Raw genomic sequence first — 16,739 nt, forward strand, 5'->3', positions numbered from 1 at the left:
ATTTTATGTGGCATTTACATATGTTTATTTATGTTTTCATCATCGCTTTCCTTTTCATCACTATCGGTATCATCTTCATAAAAGTCTTATGGTCAGTACATGGACTCTGACCTCAACTGAACACAATACATGAGCATGTACTGGATGGATGCAGAGGCCATACAAATAACAGATTGAAGCCCTGATGCACTGGAGAAGAATACATTGGCATCACTTGTAGATACAAATGTGGTTTGATATTTAGGAATCAGAGGCAAAAAAGAAAATCATACAAGATAATAGCAAAATTAAATTGGATATCAGAATATTCACTGTAAAAGATTTTCACACAGATCACATCGATATAGAGGAAACCCTTGAGTTTCCTCATATCAACCTGAAAAATTTCCCGAGAGGGCTGGAATTATTTAAACAGCAGGAAAGGATGAGATTTTGTTTGGAGAGTTTTACTTTAGAAAATATTGTAACCTCAAGATTGGAAGGCTGTCTCCTTGAGTAAAAAACTATCCAGGTGCTTGGGTAATTAGAAGTTCTCATTCAGTCTTCTCCTGCCTTAAGCCAAGATTCCACTTCATCAGAAACATGTGACCTTTCTGCAGGATGCATGGTTGCAGCTGCCACTTGACAAAATTAGTTTATCTTTCATAGTCTCAAATACTAAAACACCCCTAATTTGCAGCTTTATCTATGGGTTTTATAAGACATATTCTGATACAGACTTCCCCTATGCTTTGTAGTGTATCATCCTGTCTTGGCAGCAGATGAGTGATGGCTGTGTATTCACCTTCGGAAAGCAATCAGTGCCTGTTTATAAGAAAATTACACACAAAACAAAATCAATACAGAAATATGTGCTAAAAATGTTACGTTGTATATAATGAGGAGTGAGAGGTTTGTAAGTTAAAAGTAACGTGAAGAGATAAAATAAAAGTGAGAGTGTTCCAAATATAGGCCTTGCTTAGCTAAGAAAATTGTTTAATTTCTTCTCACGAGATCTTCTTCCTGTAAAGTACTCATTTAACATTTATGCTGTATTAGACATGAAGTTAGAGAAAAGAATGAGGCGTTCTGCCTCTATCAAGAAATTCATGATTTAGCAAGAGAGACAACTGAGAGTGTTATAATGTTCGGTGAAGAAAGGAGAATTTCAAAAGTGTCAACATTTCATAATACGATTGCTAATATTGGAAAAAGCCTATGTTATGACAAATGATTAAAAAGAAATAGGTAAATAATTGCTTTAATTTTATAAGTGATTTTAAATTTTTTCATCTACATATTCTGTATTATGGACAGACATGTGTAATAATATTTTCCAAGAAAAAATGTTATTTTAAGGTTAGAAAAGGTGATTTAAAGTACAGCTAAAAAAGTGTGAGAAGAGGAAATACCAGTGATTCTGTTATTTATTCATTAAATACATTTATTGAACACTGTATTTCCCATCCTCATACTGGGGAAAATATGAGATGCCTAACACACGGTTCCTTTCCTTGAAATGCTTAATTTGGAATGGGGGAAACAGACCCCAAGATAGGCATTTATAAAACAGCAGGAGCACTTATATGAAAAGACATTCCATCTAACTCATAATAAGATGAATGCAATTTTAAATTACAATTAAACAACTTTGCTGACTTTTCAAATTGACAAGGTTCTAGAGGTTCAAAAACATACTTTGTTGGAGAAGCTGCAAGGAGCAGACCTTTTTATGCATTGCTTATAGCAGTACAAAATAGCATACGTTGGGTGAAAAAGCAAAACCTGTGTAAACTACACATTTATTTGTATTATGACCCAGTAATCATATTTCTAAGAATTTATCCTGCAGATATGTATACACACATATATGAAATGATATGCATACACAGGGTTGTTCGCTGTAGTTCTGCTTTTTGTAATAGCAGAAGACTGGAAGTGACTCAAGAGCACTTTAGTGGAGATTTGTTAAATCTCCCATTTGTGAAACAAGCACAGAGATGTTTACCAAAATGAGGAAGCACCTTCCTCAGTGATATGGCAAGAGCTCCGGAGGGCATATAAGAATATTTATATTTGCTTGTTTTTACATAAAGAAAAATGGAAAGACTGTGAAAAATACTACTAAAAGTTGTTTTCCATTGTGAAGATAGAGGCTGGCAAGGGGTAGAAAGGGGCAAATGGGCCTACAAGTTAAACTCTTCTATATATACCTTTTATGGATTATTTTGATTTTTTAATAATGTATATGTATGTATCGTTTTTTGTTTTTTTCTTTGAGACAGGGTCTGGGTCTGTCTCCCAGGCTGGAGTGCAATGGCGTAATCTCAGCTCCCTGCAACCTCCTCCTCCTGGGTTCAAACCATCCTCGTATCTCAGCCTCCCCGGGACTACAGGCATGTGCTCCATGCCCAGTTAATTTTTATTTTTTTTATTTTTTATTTTATTTTTTTGATAGAGACAGAGTTTCAGCATGTTGCCCAGGCTGGTCTCGAATTCCTGGGCTCAAGCAATCCTCCCACCTCAGCCTTCCAAAGTGTTGAGATTACAGGTGTGAGTTACCATGCCCAGTCAGAGATACTGTCTATTGAAACAAACACATGAATTTTAAAAATGCATGTCAATACAGTGATATATTCTGGTTTGCTCAAGAGAGTTTTAGTTAAGTGCTTCTTGACCCAGAATAACTGTTAATAATGCCCTGTTTCATTCTTAAAATTATCTGGGCTTCACTTGGATGATCAACCATATGAACATCCTAGATGATAAAACTTTAACTTTGATGCCTCTGCAGAGTTTGTGATTTTAATATGTATACACACACACACACACACACACACACACACACACATATGCATATAGTTTCTACCCTTCTAGAGTGTTAAAACTGATGTCAACATAAAAGATAAGGCCAAAGAGTTGGGCCTTAGACAGGGTCTTAGACCTCGTCTTACACAGTTTGAGCTGCTATAACAAACTACCACAGATTGGGTGACTTATAAATAACAAAAATTTATTTTCACAGTTCTAGAGGCTTGAAAATAGAGATCAAGACATTGGCAGATTCCGTGTCTGTTGAGAGTCTGCTTCTCAGTTCAAAGATGGCTTTCTCCTCGTTACAGCCGCATGTGGTAGAAGGAGAGAGGGAACTCTCTAAGGTATCCTTTATAATGGCACTAATCTCATTCATAGGGGCTCTGTCCTCATGACCTAATCAACTTCCAAAGGCCTCACCTCCTAGAAGCCCTTGGGGTTAGGTTTCAACCTATGAATGCTATAGGAACATAAATATTTAATCTATAGCATAACCTAATGTATTAACCTATCATAACATTGATGATTATTTCCCACTTCTTTTAACATCATAGAAATAAAAAACTAAAGCAATAATATTTGTATGACACACTGAGGTAAACAGCAAGGCTGCTTGTTGACAAATGCAAACTGACCAAAGGCTATAATTTTCTCAAGATCCACTTGGTCATTCAAAGGATGAGGGGCAAAGAGATCAGGTGCTTAGCACACCTGATACCTATATTTGTTGGGAAGCTCTGCCCTAAGGAAGATTAGAAGAAGGGACCCTAAAAGTTTGCAGAGAATAAATGATTGTGAAGTAAAAGAGAGGTAAGCCTGCAGCACTGAAGTAATCTAAGAAAGGAAGATGACTCCTGGTGTGGTCACGGGAAAGGTGCTTAATCTCTGTCAACCTCATTTAATCCTTAGGAGTCCATTCATCCATTCATTTATTCATAAATTGATGAATATGCCAGGCAACATGAGGTATATGTTGCCGTGAGTTGTTATACAACTACTTAGGTCTCCATGTAGATTGTAAGTTTCCCCGGCTCATTGCACTATACAACCTCGACAGTGTCAATTAGTGTGAGCCAAGCAATAGCCAGTGATTTTGCTAACACAACCACCTCTCAATAAAGCAGGTTGAGATCACTGTAATGTAGGAACACAGAAAGGGAAAGAAGAAAAATAGGGTCCCAAAAGCTATATATTAGGGCCCTACAGTAAATTTCACAAGGGCCCAGAGATATACATAGGATGCTCCAGGGTCACTTTGGCCACCTCAGTCCAAAGTAAATGCCTGATTTGGAGCACTGCCAATTCTACTGATCCACATTAAAAAATGTAAGGTATTGTAAAACTAGGCATGAATTTCCATTGTAGAAACTGATGTGAAAAAATTCAGCCAATAATGTCTATCTTGTAGATAGTGTTTACTATTTTACATGCTTTACATGTTTACAACTATTTAACCCTCACAAGTATTGTCTGGAGAAATTCTTATTGATGCCCTCATTTTGCAGATGAAGAAACTGAAGAAAAAGGAAGGTTTAAGTGCATTATTCATATCATGCCATTAAGAATGTAGTAAACATAGGCCAGGCGCGGTGGCTTGCGCCTGTGATCCCATCACTTTGGGAGGCCGAGGCGGGCAGACCACGAGGTCAGGAAATCGAGACCATCCTGGCTAACACAGTGAAACCCCGTCTCTACTAAAAATACAGAAAAATTTAGCCTGGCGGAGTGGCGGGCTCCTGTACTCCCAGCTACTCGGGAAGCTGAGCAGGAGAATGTCGTGAAGCCGGGAAGCGGAGGTTGCAGTGAGCCGAGATCGCGTCACTGCACTCCAGCCTGGGTGACAGAGAGAGACTCCGTCTCAAAAAAAAAAAAAAAAAAAAAAAAAAAAAAAAAAAATATACTAAACATAATGATTGAACCCCAAAGAGCCAGGCATTAAAATCTCTTTTCTATACATCGTGTCTCTGAAATAATAAGACTTTCTATTATTCATGAGCACCTTTTAAGTGTCAGGAGCAGTGTTAATCATTTTGTATGTTTTGTTTCCTTTAAGCCTTAGAGAACTGTGGAGATCATAATCTTTTTAAATATAAGGAAAGAGATGGTCAAAGTGAGATAATTTTTTGCCCAGGCTGGGAGCAGTGACTCACATCTGTAATCCCAGTAATTCGGGAGGTTGAGGCAGGCAGATGCTTAAGTCTACGAGTTCTAGACAGCCTGGGCAACAAAGCAAGACCCTGTCCTTATGAAGAATTTAAAAATTAGCCAAGTGTGGTGGCACGTGCCTGTAGTTCCAGCTACTTGGGAGGCTGAGACAGAAGAATTGCTTGAGCCCAGAAGGTCAAGGCTGCAGTGAGCCGAGACGTGCCCTTGCACTCCAGCCTGAGCAGCAGAGCCAGATGCTGTCCCAAAAAACAAAAACAAACAAACAAAAAAAATTGTCCAGAATTACATAACCAAAACGTAGCAACACTTGAATTTGGACCAACACCTTCCCAGCTTTGCTCTGGATATTTGGATCTTACCCATATGGGCCGAGTTCAGATCCTACTTTCTTTAAGAAGTGTTGTAATCACAGGATCAAAACTCCCTAAGATAGAAGGAATGTAAGCAGTCATCAACTGCCAGCCTCTCATTCTGCAGACAAAGAAAATGAGGTTGAGAGAGTCTTACCACAGTCACTCAGTCTGCTGGAGTGAATCTAGGGTTGAATTTATATTTTCTTAGAGCAAGTTCTGTAACATTTTTATATTCATTATGCAAAAATTGGGATAATCCTCTCTTAGAATGAAGAAATAAATTTAAAGATTTTAAAGGTATGAAAAGGGTCTAAAGAGTATGAAGGTATTCAGAAAATAGCTTATAGTTGCTGACATAAACCAGAAATATAAGAAGCAAAAATTGGTTATTGATCAAATATATAATAATTTTTAAGAAGCAATTTTATAAAAGGTATTCAAGACTCAACTCCGTGACCTGCCTCTGAAAAGTTCTAGTTTGCCTTAGCCGCTAATGAGCTGTGCATCTTTTGGCAGGTCATGTTACCTCCTTGGCCCTCAATTCACTCATCAGAAGAGTGAAAAGGTTGAACTAAAGCATCTCAGAAGAGAAACTGCTAGGAAAGCCAGGGGAGAAAAGAGGGCACAGGAAATAGAGTTTCAATTCCCCATTTATACTATTTTAGTTTGTTTTCTGTGTGGTATTTACCTGCTTTATATATTAATTTTCTAGTGCTGCTTTTTGGTTTGTTCAAAAATATGGGATCAGATTATTTCCAGTCTGCTCCTTGCCAGTGCTGTGCAGCAATTGTCTAAGTAATGAGAAGGAAGAGAGAACATCCATGGTTCCTGGAGACCTGCCTACCTGTGGGAGGCATAGGCATAGGTGTAATCTGAAAAGGAAAATACAGTCTAGTGCCCCCAAGGAAAGAGGCAGCAATACTAGGACCTCAGGCACCCGGGCTGAGACCCAGGAAGCAAAGGCTGGATAATGGCATAACTTAAAAACTCCTTCTAATGCTGAGGGGCAGAGAATGGGGGAAATTGGGGCAGGTTCTGAGACCCTTGTTATACTAAAGAGTCTTTTGTTTCTGCTGTAACTCAGACCTTAGATATTTCAGGAGACTAAGGATGGGTGCTTTAATAGACCCAGGTGTCTCAGGTCAGGGAAAGGAAAACCAGAGTGATGATGAAGTTTTAACATTTTCTGAATCTATTATCTTTAATTGGGTCTTCCATTTATTTATATACTCCCTCTATACTTCCCTTTTTATCCACTCTGGACTATTACTAAATACTGAACCACCTCCCTACTTTCTCTATATTTCTTTGTCCAGAGTGTCCTCCTTCTACACCACTCACCTATGCATGAACACCAGACTCGTGATTTTTTTTTTTTTTTCTGTGATCCTGGACTAGATACATAATCTTTCTGAGTCTCAGTTTCCTTTATACATTTATATAGCCACTTTAGTGGTCACTCAATAGTTTTACTGATATTCTACTAATGTTGGCAGTGGTCAACATATAGGTATTAAATTAACTTGTTGAGGGTTGGTCTGATTGGGCTAAAAAAAAATGGGCAATTTTCAATGTCACTTCACCTGATCTTAGTGAGAAGGGTTAGAAATTCCCCTATTGATGTAGTCAGTCTCTGTTCTGAGTAAGCCAGGAACAGAGTAAGCTCATGCTGAAGAAGTAGGAGCTTGCCTGAGTGGGGAGGCACTACTGAAATATGAAAGTGCTTGATGAGCTCTGAAAAGCTGTAGCAATGTGAGGATCTGCACAAAAATCTGTACATGGAGACGAGAGATCAGAAGGCGTGGGTACGTCTGCTCAGAGGCCCAACAATATGCAATGTGCCTGGGAATCTTTGAGCAATGTGTACAAAACAGGTCTTAAATATGTCCTTATCAGTTGGATCTGAGGCAGTTGCATTGAACTTCCCTATCCTTACCAGTCTAGCTTTTTGCTTCCTCTTCCCTTTGTCCAAACAGTGGAGCCTTGGACCCATTGCTGAATTACCACTGTTATATTTGGCCTGTTTGGAGGACATGGGTACCTCAGTATCTCATAGAGAGCATGAGAGCTAGACCTATCCAATGAAGCAAATCTTCCCACAGAACTTTTCTCCTAAGCAACTCAGGGGAATAGAACAAAGTGCTAACAAGTTTTACTAATGAGAAGGCAAACAAGCTGCTTAATTGAACTGGGGAAGCCGGGGGAGAATCAAGGAAACAGTTCCCAGGAGGGAGCTGGTGCCAGCTCAATGATTCACAGCCTCAACTTCTGTAATTATCGACCTTTTCTCTGCAGAGACCACCCCCTCCATGAGTTGTGGAGCAGGGAGCTTTGGGGAGGCTCCAGTTTTCTCCTCTTTCTCCCTCAATTAATGCTAATTGGGAACATGGGAATGTAGATCAGGATGTCAAAGAAACAGCTCTAGAATACAGTCCAGCTAGGCGTCCCTTCCTCAGGCCTGATTAGGAGGCTTTGCCTGAACCACACAGAAGGGCATCATTTCCTACATTCATAGGAGTCACTGTGGAGATGTAGACTGGGAGTCAGGAGGCCTGACTTTTAATCTAGGCTCTGCTACTAACTAGCTCTTGCACAATGTGGGTCATACACATTCCTTGACCTTCATACATTTTAAAGTTGTTTTGAACTATGATAAATGATGTTTTTCACTTTGATACCAGGGTAAAAGCATCAAGAGAAGCAAGTCAGGTTAGTTGCTTGACTCCCTTAAAGTAAAACAAAACAATCCCCCACACAAAAAGAGGAATGTATACCATGGGAGTTCCAAAAAAGGTGTTGCCATACTCGTTGGTTCTTTCAGAGCATTTTTTTAAACCGTCATTTCCTTTTTAGGAAAAAAAAAAAAAAAAGCAGTCAGCTTATCTGCCTGTCTGCACATCTCAGCTTATCTGCTCACCCATCCACATATACATAGTACTGTTTCTCATGACTCACTCTCAGACGCTACTAAAAGATAAAACCACAAGCACAATTTTCAGTGTTGTTTATAATAGAACATACAGTCAAAAAACTTTGTGCCAAGACCAGCTTGGCTGGGGAGACCCTAACCTAGCAGCACTAGAGACACACAGAAACAGAGAGTGTGGAATGGGAAATCGGGTCTCACAGCCTTCAGAACTGAGAGCCTCTAACAGAGATTTACCCACACATTTATTGACAGCAAGCCAGTCATAAGATTTGCTAAAAGTATTCCTTAAAGGAAATAAAGGGATGGGCTGAAATAAAGGGATGGGCTCTGGCTAGTTATCTGCAGCATGAACATATCCTTAAGGCATAGATCACTCATGCTATTGTTTGTGATTTAAGAGCACCTTAAGCAGCTTTCCTACCTGGGTGGGACAGATGTTCTTTGCCCTCATTCTGGTAAACTGACAGCCTTCCAGCGTGGGCATCAAGGCCATCACGAGCATATCACAGTGCTGCAGAGATTTTGTTTATGTCCAGTTTTGGGACCAGTTTATGGCCAGATTTTGGGGCCTGTTCCCAACAACTTTGAGTTTTAATTCCGATTCCATAAATCATCATTGTAAATTGTAGGGCAATTTAGCTAACCCTTTTTTGCCTCATTTGCAAAACTGAAAATCATACTTAATCATAAAGTTGTTGGAAGAATTAAGTAAGATAATTTAAGTTGGCATATAGTAGGTGCTTAAGAAATAAAAATCCAAATTTGTTGATTCCTATTATTGTTAGCATTGTAGTTACACATATCATGCCTAATAGAACACAGACATGACTCCTAAATCCATAAGTATATCATTCCATTAAGAAGTTCAACAAAGGGCTAAAATCCCAAACACTTTTTATTTGTATGGAGTAAGAGTGCCCCTTTAGAAGTCCTGCAATTACTTATAGACCAAACTTTTAAAAAAGTGGTCAAAGCCACTTCTGAAACTTCCCTAGAGTCAATTCTCTTTGAGGATATAAACTTCATTTCCAACAAGGGCAAACAGACCACGGTGCTCTTTTGGCCATGGCCTAGAAAGAAAACCCAGCTGGAGATATAAAATATTTCAACGTATGCATACCAGCCTTGAGAAGTTATTGGGAAGAATCAGGGGATATGAAAAAGAACTGTGATTAAAGTCTGGCATAGAGAAGAAGTTCAATTAATACGAGTTCCTGTCTACTTTTAGCAGTAGCCAGAAAATCCTATCACAGGGTGATCACTTTTGATCTCACTAACAAGGCTGCTTACAAGCTCTAGTCTTCCTGGATGTTTTATGGCAAATAAATCTTGTTATTTTTAAATCCAATAACATCTTCTTTTTTGTTTAATATACTTTTTTAAGAGCAGTTTTAGATTTACAGCAAAATTGAATGGAAATTACAGTTTCTATATGCTCCTCACCCCACACATGCACTACCTCCTTCATCATCACCATCCCTCACCAGAGGGGTACATTTGTTACAATCAGTGAACATGTGTTCAATACTGATACATTTTTACTACCCAAAGTCTGCAATTTATATTAGGGTGCACTCTTGGTATCTTACATTCAATACATTTAGACAAATGCAAAATGACAACTATCCGCCATTATAGTATCATACAGAGTCGTTTCATCGCCCTAAAAATGATCTGTTCTCCGTTAACTCCTTTTCTTCTCACAACCCCATGGCAAGCACTGATTTTATTCTCTCTATACTTTTGTCATTTTAGGATTATACAGTAGGTATCCTTTTCAGATTAGCTTCTTTCATTTAATAAGTTTCCTCCATATCTTCTCATGGCTTAATGTCTCATTTCTTCTGGGGTTGAATAGTATCCCATTGTCTGGATATAACACAGTTTATTGATCCACTCACCTACTGAAGGACATTTAATTGCTTCTGAGTGTTGGCAATTATGAGTAAAGATGCTATAGTCATGTCTGAAGGCTTCTTTTATGGATGTAAGTTTTCAACTCCTTCAGGTAAATACCAAAGAGAACAAGTACTGGAATGTATGAGTATTTTTAGTTTTCTAAGATACTATCAAACTGTCTTCCAAAGTGGCTGTACCATTTTGCAATTCCACTAGCAATTGATAAGAGTTCTGTTGCTCCATATCATCACCAGCATTTGGTATTGTCAGCATTTTGGATTTTAGCTACTCTAATAGATGTGTAGTGGTATCTCATTATTCTTCATTTGCAATTCCTTGTGAATGTATAATGTTGAGCATCTTTTCATATGCATATTTGTCATTTTCTTGTAGATGTCCTTCGTCAGGTTGATGAAGATCCCCTGTATTAAGACAACTTTTTGAAGTCAGGTAAAGTGATGCTTCCAGCTTTATTCTTTTTGATTAAGTTTGCCTTGGCTGTTTGGGCTCTTTTTTGGTTCCATATGAATTCTAAAATAGTTTTTCTAGTTCTGTGAAGAGTGTCATGGGTCATTTGATAGGAATAATATTGAATTTGTAAATTGCTTTAGGCAGTATGGCAGTTTTAACGATATTGATTCTTTCTATCCATGAGCATGAAATGTTTTTCCATGTGTTTGTGTCATCTCTGATTTATCTGAGCAGTGTTTTGTGATTCATATTGTAGGGGTCTTCCACTTCCCTGGTTCACTGTATTTCTAGGTATTTTATTCTTTTTGTGACAACTGTGAATGAGGTTGTGTTCTTGATTTGGCTCTCAGCTTGGTTGTTGTTGGTATATAGGTATGCTACTGATTTTCCTGCATTGAGTTTTTACATTGAAATTTTTCTGAAGTTGCTTATCAGATTGAGGAGTTCATAGGCAAAGACTGTGGGGTTCTCTAGGTATACAATCATGTTTTCTGCAAACAGGGATCATTTGACTTACCCTCTTCCTATTTGGATGCCCTTTATTACTTTCTCTTGCCCTATTGTTCTGGCCAGGACTTCTAGGACTATGTCAAGTAGGAGTGGTGAGAGAGGGCATTCTTTTCGGGAAGGCTTCCAGCTTTTGTCCATTGGTATAATGTTGGCTGTGGGTTTCTCGTAGATGGCTCTTATTATGTTGAAGTATGTTCCTTCAATGCCTAGTTTGTTGAGAGCTCTTAATAGGAACAGATGTTGAATTTTATCAAAAACTATTTCTTCATCTGTTGAAATAATCATGTGGGTTTTGTTTTTAGCTCTTTTTATGTGATGAACCATATTTATTGATTTGTGCATGTTGAACCAACCTTACATCCCAGGGATAAATCACACTTGGTTATGGTGGACTAGTGTTTTGATTTGATGCTGGATTTAATTTGCTAGTATTTTAGTGAGGATTTTTGCATCTATGTTCGTTAAGAATATTGGCCTGAAGATTTCTTTTTGTTGCATCTCTGCCAGGTTTTAGTGTCGGGATGATTCTGGCCTCATAGAATGAGCTGGGGCAGAGTCCTTCCTCCTCAATTTTTTTGAAATAATTTCAATAGAAATGTTATCAACTCTTCTTTACATATCTGGCAGAACTGAGCTGTAAGTCTATCTGGTCCTAGGCTTTTTTTGCTTGGTAGGCTTTTTGTTACTGATTCAATTTCAGAACTCATTGTTGGTCTGTTCAGGGATTCAATTTCTTCCTGATTAAATTTTGGGAGGTTGTATGTGTCCAGGAATTTACCTATTTCTTCTAGGTTTTCTAGTTTGTGTGTGTAAGGCTGTTCAGAGCAGTCTCTGAGGATTTTTTATATTTTTGTGGGCTATTGGTTTTGGCCCCTGGCATTTCTGATTGTGCTTATTTGTATCTTCTCTCTCTCTTTTTTTTATTAATCTTGCTAACAATCTATCTATCTTATTAACTTTAAAAAAAAAAACAGCTCTTGGATCATTGATCTTCATATGGTTTTTTTGTCTCAATTTCCTTTAATTCAGCTCTGATTTTGGTTATTTCTTGTCTTCTACTAGCATTCAGTTTGGTTTGTTCTTATTTCTCTAATTCCTTTAGTTGTGATATTAAGTTATTATTTTGAGATGTTTTGAACTTTTCGACGTGGGCATTTAGTGCTATAAACTTCCCTTTTAACAGTGCCTTAGCTGTGTCCCAGAGAGTCTGTTATGTTTTATCTTTGTTCTGATTAATTTTAAGGAATTTCTCAATTTCTACCTTAATTTCACTGTTTATCCAAAGGTCAATCAGGAGCAGGTCGCTTAATTTCCATGTAATTGTATGATTTTGAGAAATTTTCTTGGTATTGATTTTTTTTAATAGTGTTATGGTCCAAGAGTGTGGTTGAAGTGTGCATGATATGGTTTGGCTGTGTCCCCACCCAAATCTCATCTTGAATTCCCGTGTGTTGTGGGAACCAGGAAAAGGTAATTGAATCATGGGAGCTTGTCCTTCCTGTGCTGTTCTCATGATAATGAGTAAGCATCATGAGATCTGATGGTTTTATAAGGGGGAGTTTCTCTGCACAAGCTCTCTTTTTGCCTGCTACCATCCATGTAAGACGTGACTTACTCCTTGCCTTCCACCATGATTGTGAGGCCGCCCCAGCCATGTGGACCATTGACCCTTTTATTCTGTATAAATTACCCAGTCTTGGGTATGTCTTTATTAGCAGCATGAGAATGGGCTAATACAATTATGATTTTGGTTTCTTTGAATTTGCTGAGGATTGTTTCATGTTCAATTGTGCATTTGATTTTAGAGTATGTGCCATGTGGTGATGAAAAGAACTCTTGTTTTTGGGCGGAAACTTATGTAGATTTTCTTCTAGGCCCATTTCAATAACCAAAACAGCATGGTACTAGCATAGCAGAGAGCCAAAAATAATCCTACACACCTACAATCATCTGATCTTAAACAAAACTGACAAAAACAAGCAATGAGGAAAGGACCCTCTATTCAATAAATGGTACTGAGATAACTGGTTATCTGTATGCAGAAGATTGAAACTGGACCCCTTCCTTACCCCATTAAAAAAAATCAATTCTAGATTACTTAAAGAGTTAGATGTAAAACCTAAAACTATAAAATTCCCAACATATAACCTAAGAAATACCATTTTGGACATAGGACCTGACAAAGATTTTATGACAAAGGTACCAAATGCAATTGCAACAAAACCAAAAATTGACAAATGAAACCTAGTTAAAGTAAAGAGTTTCTTCACAGCAAAAGAAGCTGTCAACAGAGTAAACAGACAACCTACAGAATGGGAGAAAATATTTTAAAACTGTGCATCTAACAAAGGTCTAATATCCAAAGTCTGTAAGAAACTTAAACAAATTCATAAGCAAAAACCAGACAACTCCATTAAAAAGTGAGCAAAGGACATGAATAGACACTTTTCAAAAGAAGATATATATGGGACCAACAAGCATATGAAAAAAAATTGCTCAACATCACTAATAATTAGAGAAATGCAAATCAAAACTACAGTGAGAAACCATCTCACACCAGTCAGAATGGCTATTTTTAAAAAGTCAAAAAATAACAGATGCTGGCAAGGTTACAGAGAAAAGGGAATGATTATACACTGCTGGTAGTAGTGTAAATTAGTTCAGTCATTGTGAAAAGTACTGTGAAAATTCCTCCAAGAACTTGAAACAGAATTATCATTTGACCAAGCAATCCCATTACTGGGTACATACATACCCAAAGGAATATACATCCTTCTACCATAAAGGCATGCATTCATATGTTCATTGCAGCACTATTCACAAAATAGCAAAGGCATGGAATCAACCTAAATGTTCATCAGTGGTAGACTGGATAGAGAAGATGTTGTACATATATACCATAGAATACTACACAGCCATAAAAAGAATAATATGTATTGTGCAGCATTATGGCCTCAATAACTAGAGGCCATTATTCTAAGCAAACTGACACAGGAAAAGAAACCAAGTACCACCTATTCTCACTTGTAAGTAGGAGCCAAACAAGGAGAAGACATGGACCCAAAGAGGGGAACAACAGATACCAGGACCTACTTGAGAGTGAAGGTTGGGAGAAAGGGGAAGATAAAAAAAAAAAAAAAAAAAAAAAAAACCTTTCAAGTATCATGCTAATTACGTGGGTGATGAAATAATCTGAACATCAAACCCCCATGACACATAATTTACCTATATAACAAACATGTACACATACCCCGAACCTAAAATAAACATTTTTTTAAAACATACTTTTTATTAACAGAAATTAGTATGAGTAAAGATGGAAACTTGGAAAGAAATGACTACATTTTATTTAGTTTTGATAATTAAGAAAAGAGAGAAATAAAAATGTAAGTTCAATTTTAATTATTCAATTTAGGTGAATTTTGTGCATGCTCGATTGTATTTAGTTCAACTAACATTTATTGATCATCTTAATTTATGTCAGGAAATTGGTGATGCTAAGAAGGTGAATAATTAATGGTGACTCTAATCATTGATCTTTCAATACAGAGGGAGCACACAAACAAGTGAAAAGAACGTTTTAACAAAATGCACTAAGTGCTAAGACATAGGAATGTGTAGAGTATTACAGAGGCACTCAAGGGTGACCTGTGATAGGTATGGAAAGTTTCCAAAGGAAGAGTAAGCTTTAATATAGTCATTTGAGGAAAATTTGGACAGCAAAGCAGAAAATGTGTGAGGGGAATTGCAGGATGAGAGAAGATGACTAAATCTACTAAGTCATGAACTAGCAATATGTGTGAAATAACATTATGTGTTAGAGATATGGACAAATTAAATAGTCAGTTGTTATAGTAGGACAAGAAGAGAAAAGACAGAGACTAGCAAGAAATGAGACTAGAGAAATAAAGATATACCAGGTTATGAAGGTCCTTGAGTACCAAACAAAGAATCACTTTATCCAACGAGCAATTCATGTAACACTGGAGAATTTTAAAAAGTGAAATTAAGTGATCAATGAGCTAGTTAAAATAATTTCAGCCTCAGGCAACATAAATTCTTAAGTTAAATGATTTAAAAAGTAAGAAATTTACAAGAAGATTTTTTACTTGGGGAGAGAGGAGGGATGTGAGTTAATTCATAGATTCAATAATAGCTTCCATGAAACATTTCTTCTGCTGTATTCAATTCAACTGCCTCAGCTCTCCAAATGAAAACACAAGGATAGTGAGAACAAATAACAAGCTATTTCTTCTAGCTCATGTCCTTTGACTAGCAAAGAAAAATTTTTTTTAGATATTTTCCTACTGCAGGCTTCTCTTCAGGCACCAGGGGCTAAAATTGGGTCACATGTCTATTTTTAATCAACTGCTTAAAAAGAACTTGCTCTCCCTGATTGACTTAAGTAAATAATCATCCATTTCCTGAAGCTGAAAAACAGACCAGCCTTCCACAAATATTTAGATAACTAATACTTGAGATGGAAGGGAGCATTACATGAGCAAAATATAAGTGGACAATCACAGAATATGCTATCATCTAATTTTTGCAATATACTTCTTGAAATGGTGCAGGGTAGATTTTAGAACTTTGGGCTGGAAGAAAGGAGGTGAGTTAGAACACTAATGGTCCTAGCAAGAGATAGTGAGAACTTGAACCAGAAAAGTGGGAAATAAATATTTGGGAAATATTTATAAGATAAAATCATTATTTGAGTCAGCAGTTTGTGCATTGCCTGGTGGAGAACCAACAGAGGGTATCACTACAAAAGTTAGTTTCTAAAAAAGAGCATGTATCAGTCCATCTTCATCCTGCTGCTAAAGGCGTACCTGAGACTGGGCCTTTTACAAAAAAAAAAAAGCAGTTTATTGGACTTACAGTTCCACATGGCTGGGGTAGCCTCACAATCATAGCAGAAGGTAAGGAAGAGCAAGTCACATCTTACATGGATGGCAGTAGGCAAAAAGAGAGCTGTGCAGAGAAACTCCCATTTTTTAAAAACCATCAGATCTTCTGAGATCTATTTACTACTATGAGAACAGCATGCTAAAGACCCACTCCCATAATTCAGTCTTCTCCCACTGGGTCCCTCCCACAACATGTGCGAATTGTGGGAGCTGCAAGATGAAATTTGGGTGGGGACATACAGCCAAACCATATCATTCTACCCCTGGCCCCTCCCAAATATCATATCATCACATTTCAAAACCAATCATGCCTTCCCAACAGTCCCCCAAAGTCATTAACTCAAAAGTCCACAGTCCAAAGTCTTATCCAAGACAAGGCAAGTCCCTTCCACCTATAATCCTGTAAAATCAAAAACAAGTTAGTTACTTCCTATATACAATAGGGATACAGGCACTAGGAAAATATAGCCATCTCAAATGGGAGAAATTGGCCAAAACAAAGGAGCTACAGGCCCCACAAAAGTCCAAAAATCCAGTAAGGCAGTCAAATCTTAAAGTTCCAAAATGATCTCCTTTGACTCTGTCTCACATCCAGGTCACATCGATGCAAGCAGTGGGTTCCCATAGTCTTGGGCAGCTCCAGCCCTGTGGTTTTGCAGGGAACAGCCTCCCTCCTGGCTGCCTTCACAGACTGGTGTTGAGTGTCTGTGG

The 16,739-nt window shown here is 37.7% G+C and overlaps 1 protein-coding gene across 1 annotated transcript in view; it reads left to right on the forward strand.

Annotated features, from left to right (window-relative positions):
• The window catches only part of MNDA (myeloid cell nuclear differentiation antigen), a 44,635-nt gene that overhangs the window by 8,882 nt on the left and 19,014 nt on the right, over nt 1-16,739 (forward strand). Inside the window, exon 2 of the mRNA XM_031654287.1 lies at nt 10,534-10,590. The gene's annotated coding sequence lies outside the window, so the exon portion shown is untranslated. The remainder of the gene's footprint in view (nt 1-10,533; nt 10,591-16,739) is intronic.

The sequence above is a fragment of the Papio anubis genome, chromosome 1 (assembly GCF_008728515.1).
Source record: "Papio anubis isolate 15944 chromosome 1, Panubis1.0, whole genome shotgun sequence".
In the NCBI taxonomy this organism is placed as follows: domain Eukaryota; kingdom Metazoa; phylum Chordata; class Mammalia; order Primates; family Cercopithecidae; genus Papio; species Papio anubis.